Source organism: Hemicordylus capensis, chromosome 4, assembly GCF_027244095.1.
Source record: "Hemicordylus capensis ecotype Gifberg chromosome 4, rHemCap1.1.pri, whole genome shotgun sequence".
NCBI classification, from domain to species: domain Eukaryota; kingdom Metazoa; phylum Chordata; class Lepidosauria; order Squamata; family Cordylidae; genus Hemicordylus; species Hemicordylus capensis.
The window spans coordinates 75,155,277-75,168,116 of record NC_069660.1 but is presented as its reverse complement, the minus strand read 5'-3'; positions in this window follow the sequence as shown (position 1 = coordinate 75,168,116).

Genomic DNA, 12,840 nt, shown 5'->3' with positions numbered 1-12,840 from the left:
GAGAGCAAAGAGACAGACACACACTAATGTGACACACAGTCACGGACTCACAGATGACACCAGCAGCAAAACAGCAAGGTCTCAGAGATGATCCCACAACTGCAGCCAAGAGAAGTTTCCAGAGAAGAGGCTTGGGTTTATATAGGTTTGAAATTCCCTCCTTTGGGAGCCCCCACCTTTGCACTCCCCCCACGGCCAACAGGGTGCCAGCTCTCAACAGTGCAACAGCCAAGCAGCCTACCAGACCAAAGGACTCATTCTGGCCAATCAAGGATCAATAGCGCAGCCAATACAATGCCTGGAAATAGCATCACAAAATGGATGCAAGGAGGAGCAAAAGTTTCGGGAAGGAGCCACAAAATGGAGGACACACTTGAAACTTTGAAACAACACTCCAGAGACTCAATAGAAGGCAATGGCACTCCCGAACCGGCTCGGAGTCGGTCCGGATCGGTCCCAGAAGGGCCCGATTCGGTCCGGGACCAAACCGCCGGATCCAGACCGAACCGCACATCACTAAATAAAATTGTTTCGCTGCCATGATTTATTTCCAAATTGAACCTAATGATTTCATGCATACTCATTTGGAATAAAACCAGCCACATGGGAATACAGCAAAAGGATACAATCTAGATCCATGAACAATAATGGGGGATTTGCCTTTGATTTCTGTGATGGGACAGTTGTTCCTGAATGTGCTGATCTGGTTTCAAATAGATACACCATTGTCAGGCAAGGGGGAAACAATGTTGGCTGTGATAACTGATCAGCAGGGAAGAGGCAGAAGCACTGAGCTGTTTGGAAGCAGATGCGGAATTCCTCTGGCAGTGATGGAGATGTCCCTTTCCTGGACTTAGCTCTGTTTGTCCTCTATCTCAGCAAACTGTGAAGGATCTTGAAGTGGCCAAGCTGCACCAGAATGTAGATATGGCAAAACTCCCCGGTGTGTCACGTTCTCCACTTCCCTGACAAATGGAAAATTCATTGAGTAAGGAATTTTGGAACAAAAGAAGACCAGAAATGTACAATTTCTTTCTAATAACCTGTTTGCTACAAATGTCCAGGTTGAGTAGATGTTCATAAGGGAGTAGAAGCAGCCCCATAAGTAGGCCTGAAGCAACATTAGGCCAAATCCAACAACTCAGTTTTAAAATTACTGCCGGGAACCCTCCAGGCACTCATTCTGCCAGGCTCAGCCTGTACAAGCCAGTTGCAGTCCTCCATATCTATGCAAGACAGAACTTGCATTCCATATGGATAACCATTCAGACAGGCTGAGGTGATCCACTTTTTTTTTTTTTTTTTTACTATTCACAAATTAGTGGCCATTGTCCACCAATAACAACCAGGCCATGACAAGCTCAGGAAGAGAGCTATTTCTTTAATATCTTCATCAGAGGCCTTTCTCTGGGTACTCCTTCCTTTTGAATTGAAGTGACTAGCAACCACCACCTGCAAGGGTCTTGCAGCTGGTGGCTCCTTGGCTGTGGAACATTCTTCTCACCAGCAACACTTGACTGGCACCTGCTCTGACATTTAGAAGAGAGGTTAAAAACAATGTTGCTCTCCCAGACTTTGTATGAGTGTTGCTGCTCTGCTGTTTTCACTGCTACTTACTTACTACTATTTATACACTCCTTTTCAACAAAAACATTCTCAAAGTGGTTTACATAGAAAAAGAATAATAAGAAAGGGCTCACAGTCCAAAAAGAAACATGAGGTAGACACCAGCAACAGGCACTGGAGGGATGCTGTGCAGGAGTCAGGAGCATAGCTATAATTGAGCGAAAGGGTTCAAAGAACATGGGTCCCCAGCTCCTGAGGGCCTCCGGCTCCATCCCTCCCTATTATCTTCATTATCTCCCTCACTCTGGGGGGCTGCCAGAGAGAGGGATGAACACGGGCCCCCTCTCTCCTAGCTACGCCCCTGGAGGGAGTTGAACACAGTCAGCTGCTCTCCCCTTGCTTTATATAAGAGAATCACCACACTGAAAAGTGCCTTTTTGCCTAGTTAGCAGGGGACAACTAGCAGGGAACAAGCTTCTTTTTATTCTTTATTGATGTGTCTGCTTGGGAAGCTTCCACTTTTACTTTTCTATTTTTCTTGCTTCCATTTTGTTTGTTTGTTTATTGTGGATGTGCGGGGTGGGGGGGGTGTATTAATGGATAACTTTAATCCTTGTGTTATCCACCTTGGAAGCTTTTGAGTTGAAAAGTAGGATACAAATCCGTACAACAGATTAGATAAACGTGACCCAGAACTGACTTGCCTTCTTCATGATCTTCCAAGGGCTGTGCTGCCTGCCAACTCTTACTCTTCCTCCTCCTCCTCCTCTTTGTCTCTTTACAAGCAGCTTTGAATTGATGGCCTGTGGGAAGGAGGAAAACTCCTGTTATTGGCTGCATTTCTGCTTATTCTGCCTGACTCAGCCCCAAATTGCATGAAACATGGCTGAACTTCTCCTGACATTTGATTGCCCTTCTCCAGAATGGGGAATATGGACCTCAGGTTTAATCATCAGAAGTGCTGAACCTTCACATCTCAATTTGACAAAATGGGATTTCCTGTGCAAGCTCTAGCCTTAAATGGATACTTAGGGACGCCAATACATAACCTGCAAGACCAGGGAATGTATTCTATTTCAGTACAAGCAGCTCTGAAAACGAGCTCCACATGTTCACAGGATGAGCTCTTCAGATCTCTGAATGGTACCACGACTGGCTATAACTGAGACCTAATTCAGGACCCTCATGCTGATGGCTAACATCCACTCTTTGAGAATCCCTCCCCCCCATCTAAATACCCCATGGGTATTTAGACTATTGCTGTGCATATTGATCCCTAGAGATCCTTACTTTGAGAAAGCACCTCATATTGAGATGTGAAGAATCAGCATTCCTGGTTATTAAAACTGGAGCCCATATTACCCATTCCAGAGAAGGTCAACAAATGCCAGTTGCTTTTAGAAGATGGTCAATTGGCTCTGTTTAATTTCTCATCAATAATCAGCAAGATATTCCTCAGTGTGGTTTAATAGTATTATTTTATGCAAAGCTCCCCTTTCACCATTCAACAAGGAGTGCTATCTAAAGATATATGAATAATTATAATTTCCCATGTTATGCTTCAGACAGGTGCTTAGCTTACATCAGCGCTTGTTCTCAGAGTTATGAGGATCCCCTCTCTTGATGTAACTAGAGATGTGCTGGTAAGTGGTTCTGGAGAAAACAACAACTGGATTTTCATTTCTTCTCTAGAAAACAAGGAGAATATAAATATATATTATATAATATAAATTTATGCAATATTATCTTTTATAATATATTTATAAATATATATATTATATTTTATATAATATATTATATAGAATATAATATTTTCCAAGAATATAAGGTTTTTTATTCAGTCCCTCTCCACAAACAAACAGAGAACACATGTTTTCTTGAAAATTAGTTTTCTTGAAAATATCACATGAATATGAACAAAACAAGACAGTAAAATCAGTTTTCCAAACATGATTAACCTGTATAATTACTTTGTTCACTGCTCATTAAGGGCCACCAGATACCTGAGTAAGTAAAGCAAAGAAAAAGCTGAGATTTTCTACAAAGGTGAATGGTGTGGCATTTGTACAAGGTGGGAGTATCCAACATGCTACTACCATGTGTTTCAAATCCTCTTAAAATGGAGAATGAGAGAGATTAAACCACCCTTGGTGGGATGGTGTGTAAACTGAAATGGAGTGGGAGCTTAATAGATGAAATGGATGCAACAAAGTGGGATGTGTGAGAGGCCTATGAGAACAGTATTTTAGATCTGAGACACTTGCTTTTATTAACTACTTCTCAGCCAGAATCCATCCAAAGGAGAACAGGCCGGAACAGACATTTGATAAATGAGGATTGTGCAAAAACCAGTGAGGTAATGTTAGAGACATATGAGAACAAAATTGTGGAAATAAGATCCATATATTATTAAATATCCATTAACTCCTTCCCAGCTTAAAGCCAGTTTAACCAAAAACTATAATGAAACATAATGATTCTAAGGCATCAAATAGAGCCATATTCACACACCAGAGAGGTTTAGATGGGGGCAATGCGGATCAGACTTAGAAGTCAGCAACATATCGTATCAGTCTTCCATATTATGGCCTTTGCATCTACGATGCTGCAGCTCCTGCCTGGCCACTTCCATTCTAGCTGAAGGATCTCTTGTCTCTCTCCAGTGCCTGCTCCAGTGTCCACGTGCTTGAGGTGCGCCCCATGCGTTGCTGGCCATACCCTCTCTTGCAGTGTTGGGGGTTCGCTTCCTATGCATCCCTCTACCCCTCAAGGTTGACTCAGCCTTCCATCCTTCTGAGGTCGGTAAAATGAGTACCCAGAATGTTGGGGGCAATATGCTAAATCATTGTAAACCGCTTAGAGAGCTTCCAGCTATAAAGCAGTATATAAATATAAGTGCTATTGCTACCCTCCATCAATGCTGGGTGCATTTTAAACTTCAAGTGGGGCAGCAAAGAGGAAGGAGATTGCCCAGCCTGAAGTTTAAAACTGATCCCCATGGCAATGAGGAAGGGTGGCAGGGCAGCCAGGAATGGGAGGCAGGTGTAATGGCATTCTTACCCCTGGACTTTGAGGCTGAAGTCCAGGACCTCCACACCCCCTGGGCACCCCCAAGTCCTCTATTCTATCCTGGGTGGTGTGGTCACTGTTGGCCTGCACTGCACCGAGTGTGATTGTGACCCGTGCCTGGTGCTTTAGAGACAGAGGGGGGAGTGGGGAAATAAATTTGCGGGATGGGAATATGTTAAGTTGCATGTTGAAATGTTTCTGCAAATGCAGAAACATGTTTTATATTCTTAAGTCCCTGTGTTATTTCAGTTGCTGTTTGTGCCCTCAAGGACCCACATGTTAAAAATACTGTGTGTGTCACGCTGTGTAGGAGGAGGATGCTTAATTTGCAGGCAGGGGAGGGGGCCTCCAAAGGCCTTTAGGTCCAGGCTCCAAAATTACCTAGGTGCACCTCTGGGTAGGTGAGGCAACATCCAGGTTGTGGGGAGCAGCATGGGATGTTCACACATACCCACCCCATCACAGGGGGTGAATGCACCAAAGAGTCTAAACACTTCAAAAATCCCTTAAAAAAAACCCTGAATACCCCACTGGCTTTCAGGTTGGGGAGAGTTGGAAGCCAATGTGCCCTACCCCCAAAACCACTTTGGACCACCTTGCTACTACTCATGAGAAATAATGGGGATGCTTTAAATACTCATTATTCCCTATGGCGAAAAAATAAACCACTTCAAACTCAAAAAAATCCTTTAAAATCACCCATTTGGCCAATTCCTTTGGGGTTTGTGTGGTAGTTTGCATGCAAGAGGCACACTGAAGAAGGAAGGTTTGGTCATCTGTGGGGGAAGGTGGTAGTTGGCATCCATGGGACATGTTTCAATGGCAATGACAAAGGGGAATTGAACCTCAAATCAATTCAAATCGAATCTGGGAAGATTCAATTCAAGTTCTATTTTGGCCAGGGGTGATGGGGCAGATTTGTTTCAAGCTTGAATCACTTAAATCAACCAGAGTCAAGTTGAATAAATTCAACCCTGAAATGATTTGCACATCCCTACTCTGAAAGGCCTTGTTACAGAAATCTTGTATTCCAGCACTTCACTATAGAGAACAGGGATGCAAATACTTCCTTACATTCCCAAAGCATAACCTTCCACTATAGGTGATCACATCCGGAAGCTCTGACTTTCTACACTAAATTACAAGGACAGTGCATTCCTCTTAAGGATAAGCACAGTATTCATGGTGGCGTGTTAGGCACTGCAGGGCAATGCTGTGGAGACACAGCTGTTCATGTTGCTAACAGCTGAAGAACTATTTTTCTGTCTAAGCAATTTATTATTGAGTAGAGTGTCCTCTTTCACCCTTAGTTCAAGAGTGGTACCCTGTTAAAATCTGCAAAGCTGTTACATTATCCCTTTTTAAATCTCTCCTTAAACCTGCCTTTGCTCTGACACCTGCAAAACACTTGAAGACAGCTAGGCTTAGCAGATTTTAACAGGATTCTTACTTATTATATTGGCCAGACCTGCCTCATCACTTTGGTTTCATATTCTTCCAGTGCAAACAAACACAGTATATTCAATAGTACTACTCATAATATGTTGAAGCTGTTCTCAAAAACAGCCTAACCCTGCCTGGGCTGCCCCAATTAGGGCTATGTTGGTTGTGAGAAGTAGCAAGATCCTGTGTGGGGGGGATGGGGTGGGGTGGGGTGGGGGTTCCCAGCCTTGTTGGACTAAAACTCCCCTCATCCCTATCCAGAATGGCTGAAGGTCAAAATGGGAGTAGATAATGTGTCCACAACTATCAACTATCAATGGTTGGAAACCCTTGATGCAGAGAGGATACTAGCCTCCGCAGCCAGGCAACATGTGGCTTCGCTTGCTTCCTTGGATCAGCTGAAAGTACTTGTTCTCCTGCCACCTAACTGTGCACCTTTGTGATTGTGGCATTACATGAACTAGACTGTATGAACTGTATGTAGCATGATCTGGTGAGGTCATTACACAATCAAAAACTGTGTTCTGCCCAGGTTTGGGAGCTGTGTGTACTCCCAATTTTTGATTGTGTGGAAGCAAGGTTAGAGGAAAACCTGGGTAGAAGTGATTGTGTGGAAGCAAGGTAGGAGAAAAAGCTACCCAGGTTTTCCTCTAACCTTGCTTCCGCACAATCAAAAATTGGGAGTACACACAGCTCCCAAACCTGGGCAGAACACAGTTTTCGATTGTGTGAATGACCTCGGTGTTGACCCTACCTTACAGATTGTATTTCAGTTCTTTCAAGGTGCAGAATTCTATGTCTGTGCCAATGGGAGCCATAGTTATCCTGGTTCTCAAAAACATGCCTCTTGAAAAATTCCAAATGTGATGTGGGAAGATCCTGGGTGCTGGCTAGCATTGCTGCTGAATGCCCATTTTCTATGATGCTGAATAAGCATGAAACAAACACCACTGCATATTAGCAGCCAAAGGCTCTAGGCAGGCTACAGCTTGCATGGCATGGAGTTGGCTCTCCCTGCTATTTGCAGATGACACCAATAAGGTTCTTATCAGGAACATAGGAAGCTGCCTCCGACCGAGTCAGACCCTTGGTCCATCTAGATTAGTATTATCTACACAGACTGGCAGCGGCTTCTCTGAGGTTGTAGGCAGGAGTCTCTTTCAGCCCTATCTTGGAGATGCCAGAGAGGGAACTTGGAACCTTCTCCATGCAAGCATGTAGATGCTCTTCCCAAAGCAGCGCCATCCCTAAGGGGGATATCTTACGGTGTTCACATGTGGTCTCCCACTGAAATGCAACTAGGGCGGACCCTGCTTGGCAAAGGGGACAATTCATGCTTGCTACCACAAGACCAGCTCTCCTCCCTCTGCATCATGGAGAGAGCCTCAAATGCCAGCATATAAATTAGGCCTTTTCTCTCTCCTCTTCTATCACAGGCTGTGATTCTTCACTGCTCTGGGCAACTGAGTAACACACATGCACACCGGAATTTTTCAAGAGAAGAAATGTGCGTTGATGTGCATTGCACATCAGTTGTGCCAAGCCACTGGCTTTTAATTTAATTGGTGGTTGAGGCCTGCCTGCAATGATTCCTGCTTATGAATAGGATAATTTAATTTCTACAGCATGGTAAAGTCAGATTAAATAATCACAGTAGCTTTCTTTGGCTATAGATAATGTTGAACATGAAGTGAATATTTTAAAAGTACTCTAGGAGTTTTAGGAATGTAGGTTTCATTGAAAATCAATGACTTATCGACTCCTTGTTTTCCGTAGGCAAGTATAAAAATTGCACTCACCAGAATGCTGATCCTGAAAACACACATGAGCAGAATCATAGTAGTTTCTATATTTTGGCATTTATAGGAACAGAACTAAATATTGTGAATACTGTTTGTTTGTTTTTGTTATTAATACATTTAATCTTTTATCTATGTTGCCCTGGTCTAGCAAGGGAGATGGAAGTAGATTTCCAGTGGTGCAGCAGAGGTGCATATTCATGGCAATGTTCATTCAACTGGCTGGATGCATTTTTGATGCATGTAGGAATGTACATCTGTATCTGCAGACATTCGTCGTTCTGTGTAACTAGTTGTACATTAGAGCTGGAATGGGGCCTGTATGATTATTAAAAAACAGCTGATTATGCCAGCCAAACCTGGAAATAATAATAGATTTTTAGACTGTTTGCACTGCCCATCTTTTATTTCAGGAAGAACACAACATTTTATTTATTTAAGTGTGCACTCTTTGGGTTCAGTTCTGCCAACACAACAGTTTTTTTTCTCCCATGTAATGAGTGTGTATGGCAAACTGTTTATGCCCATCTGTCCAACATGAGTTGAAATCAATGAGCTGTGCCAATTTTCTTGCAGATTGTAATACTGCTGCCTCACGCTTATCATAGTCATGGTGGCCCACATACTGAACAGCATTTTGTAAGTATTTTGTGCACCATGGGAACTGCTATGGGTTCCTCACACATAATCAATGCAGTTAGACAAGAGCGCTTTTGAACAAATGTTAGCAATTATGCAAATACAGTTGCATGATAGTACAGACATGGGGGGAAATGTCTATACCATCACGTAACTATATTGATATATCTTCTGTTGTACTTATAGACCACTGTTCACAGTCTGCTTTGGTCTACTGACTGCAATAAATCTACTGTGCTATCACATAACTATGTTCATGCAATTTCTGACATTTTCACAAAAGTACTCTTGGGCAACTGTGTGGACGATGTGTTAAGAACTCGTGGCATTTCCTGCAATGTACAAAATGCCTGTGGGACACTGCACAGTATGTGGGCCAGTTAATCCATATTTTACCTCATGCATGTACACCATGCTGGGGGCGGGGGCCAAAAAGCTGTTGCACATATTCAAAAAGAAGCTTGCAAACTGGTTGTGTAAAAAAGTAGATTTCCAAATCCTCCTGGGCATCAGCTTTGGACTTGACAAAGATCAACAAATTCTGTCTCTCTGCTTCCCCATCAAGTTCAATGGATCTTCTTATTGTCCCCCCCCACCGCCCGAGATGCACAAGCTGCCCTTTCATTTGGAGCTTACGCATCTGTCCATATGGAGTGGGATGCTGTGAATGAGATGTTGAAGTTCTTCAGTAAAAAAATGATGGAGACAAGAAGTACAAGGCAAATGAAAACACGTTTACTCTGTACCAATGGGAGTAGCTCAAGGGTGTTATTTTAACATAGTTCTTAAATGCGCTTTATTGTAACGTGCAGTGATGGCCCAAGACTTTGGGGCACCTGAATCGGAGTGCCAAATTCCACTGCCTGCCTGGCTCCCACTGCACTTGTCCCCCATTGCTGCATCTGCCCCCTGCCTACCATTCAGTGGCAGTGGAAAGAGCTGCTTCTCCTCCTCTTCTTCTGCATACTGGATCTGAGCAATGGAGGAGAGGAGAATAGTGCAATAGAGCATCTCGCCATCACACCCCTCTCTGTTACACGTCCTCTTCTACTTCATCACCCTTCTTCTTTTCAAATCTAGCGTGCCAAGGAGAGCAGGAGGAGGAGGAGCAGCAGCAATAACAACAGCAGCAAGAGCAGTTCTTTGCACTGCCATGAACAGTGGGGAGAAAGGGGCAGTGGAGGCAGCCACCCCGCAATCTGCCACAAGATGTCTGCTTTCGTTCACCTTGTTATGATGCTGGACATGGTAACTTTATTGTAAAGCTTACACACAGTGCAATTGAGGCTCAAAGACATACTTATTTCTCAGGTGAAAACATCCCAAAAGTGGACTGTCTTAATATCTTTCTTAATAACAGCCATGGTAACCAGAGGTTTTTTTAAAAAAATAGTTTTCTTTAAAAATATGGTAACAATTAAAGAGATACTGCTAAATGAGAAACTGAATCAATGAACTTACTAATAGCTGAAATATGTGGCCTGGAAGATCTGCAGCTGGGATTTCTTGATCTTGGTCAAAATTCTACATTCAAGCTGCTATTCGCCTTGCTGTGGGTGGGTGGGTGGGTGGGATACGGGTACCTGTAGTGTACCTGTCTATTTTCATTGACGTTTTCTTAGCAGCATCTGGGATGATTTAGTTCTAGAAAATGGCACGGGGGGGAATATACACATGTACCCCAGCACCACTACACCAATCAAAATCAGCACCCCTGTCTTAGCTGGTTAAATAGAAAACATTATCAGGAGATCTGGTTATGTATCTTCCACACAGCACATCTTGTTTCAGCTCTAACATTATGGTGCTCTTCACAAGTATTCATCATGCTGCCTGGATAGCTATCCCACTTCAATTTTATTTTCAGCATTTCAGGTAAACTTTTAAACTTCCCGACACCCGGCTTATAAGTGCTTGAAATTAGCTGGAATAAAGCCTGAATGCACAACTGCAAACTACAGGGAACATATTGAAACAACCAAGAGGAAAAAAAGAGATAAGTGCGACATAAAATCAGAAACAAGGTTGTCCTTGATAGATCTCGCTCCAAGGTTGATGAAGCTGCCAGGAGATGCAGCAAGTGCTCCTTATTGATCTATCAAAGTCTGTTTTACAGAGAGGGGATTATTCACTTCTGATAACATATCAAGGTTGCCACTGATGAAAATCAATAGATTTGGGCTGCCCAGTCCTCATTTAATTAGATAACACTGTAGATATCAAGAGAGGACATGCGTATTTGTCACAATTAACTTAGGTTCCTCTTCCTTTAACCAGGAGGCTTTACACACAGGGCTTCTACTCCAAATCTACTCCAGAGGAGAATGTGTGTGTTCACACACCAGACAAACTTACCCGAAGTCCCTTAGAGAGCCTTGGACCCACTTTACATACAAATCGGGCTTTGTGATGTGAATTCTAGCTTATCCCAAACTATGTCCAGATTTTTAAAATGCTGGTTTTAAGCTACTTTTTCTGAAAACGATGGAGCAAATCGGGAGAGGCACTGACGTAGAAACATTAGCATGATAAGAGGGATGTTCTCTTTAGAAATTGAGATATCAGTCTTTAGGAAGCTCCCATCCCCCATTGGCTAAAAGGAAAACACGGAGCATGCCATGTGAACTTGTTTCAAAACAAAATCCGAGAGCAGAGGGGAGGGGTTGCTTCCCTAAATGCCATGAGTGTAGTTCGAAGTGGCTTCGCTAAACATTTACCCTGAAGCATGAAGCCATGTGCGAATAACTCACTGGGCATTTTTCACACAGGGCTTTTCGCTCACATCTCCTCCAGAATGGAGAGTGTGTGTTCACATATTGGCTAGATTTACCCCGAAGTCCCTACAAGCTATTAGAGATCACATCACACACGATTTGGGTTTTTCATTGTGCATTAGCGTGTAGCCCGAATTATATCCAGGGTTTAAAAAAATCCACCTTTTGCGTGGATTTTGGGAGGCAACTTCGAACTCCCAGTAAAAGCTTGCAGTAAACACGTAGTAAAGCCTGCTGTCTGAAAATGCCCCAGGCCCAGCCATTGTTTCAGAACTGCAACATTATAATGCAATCTAATTAGCCTAAAACTAACATAAGGTGCAGTAAACACATGAATGCGTCATCTCTCATTGGAAGGAAAAGATAACATACTAACCTCATGGCTGCTTAGAAACATGATTACTGCCGCAAAGCACCCAAGACTCAAAGAAAACAGAAAACCTTGAAGCGATGAAGCCACAATAGTGATTCTATAATTAAGGTGAAGTTTTCAGCTAGAACTAAGTAAGATTTAAATGTCTGCTGCTTCTAAACTCTGGGCTGTATCATGCTGGCCTTTGCCATGATAAAGGAATGCCTTGGATTTGAGGGGACATTTGGTAAGAAATGGTGCTGCTGTGGGGGCTGCAAGGCAACTCAGCATTAGAGTGAGAGTATAGTACATCAGCTTAGGCCTAAAAGGCACTTGATGGCATGCTTGAAAGGATATGATCCTTTCATATCAGACAAATGATATGATCCTTTCATATTGGTTACTGACCATGTGAAACCCAAATGTTAGTGACCATTTGTTGGATAGATGACATGGTAGCATTCTGTGGATTGCTCCCATCCTGCATCCTGTGCTTGTTGGGAATTCTTTCTGGTAAGAGATACCCTTCTAATATAGCAGAGTGCACAGTGGCACAGCACAGTGGAGTCTGCCCAGGTGTGCATGTATGCTAAGAGCAAAATAACTTGGAACCAGTTCATAGTTTCAAATCAATATAAGGAGTATTTATTAGTGAACTCCATTCTAGATAGTAAAGTGGAGAGATGGGATCACTAAACTAGCTAGCTAGCTGGATGCAAACGGATGCATCTCTGCACACATGGTGCAGGGAGAGAGGAGCTTGCATGTTGCAAGGGAGAAGAAAGGAAAGAGAAGGAAGAGGAAGTGGCAGGCAGGCAGGCAGGAAGTCAGTCCCTAAGAGTAGCAATCTGCATAACAAAGAGGTAGTGTCAGAGCAGCAGAGAAGGGATGACCAATGTATTGACCTCTCTAGCCCTCTGACTCACCAGTCTGTCCCCCTCTGATATTGAGACATGAGACAGAGCAAAGTCCTTCACATCCAACAGTGCTGGGGGATAGACCTTTGTCCCACCCACCCCCAGGTGCATTCCCGAGGAGGGCCATGATTGACTGGGGCTGAGCAGAGGGCAGGGACCACGCGCTGTCTGAGCAGCTCCCTCGCTTCCTCTGCCTTGAAGTGAACTGGGCTCTCCCTGATTCAGCAAGCCATCGCCAAGTTCGCTACCATTCGCCAGTGGGCCCCCGGGGTGTACATTGT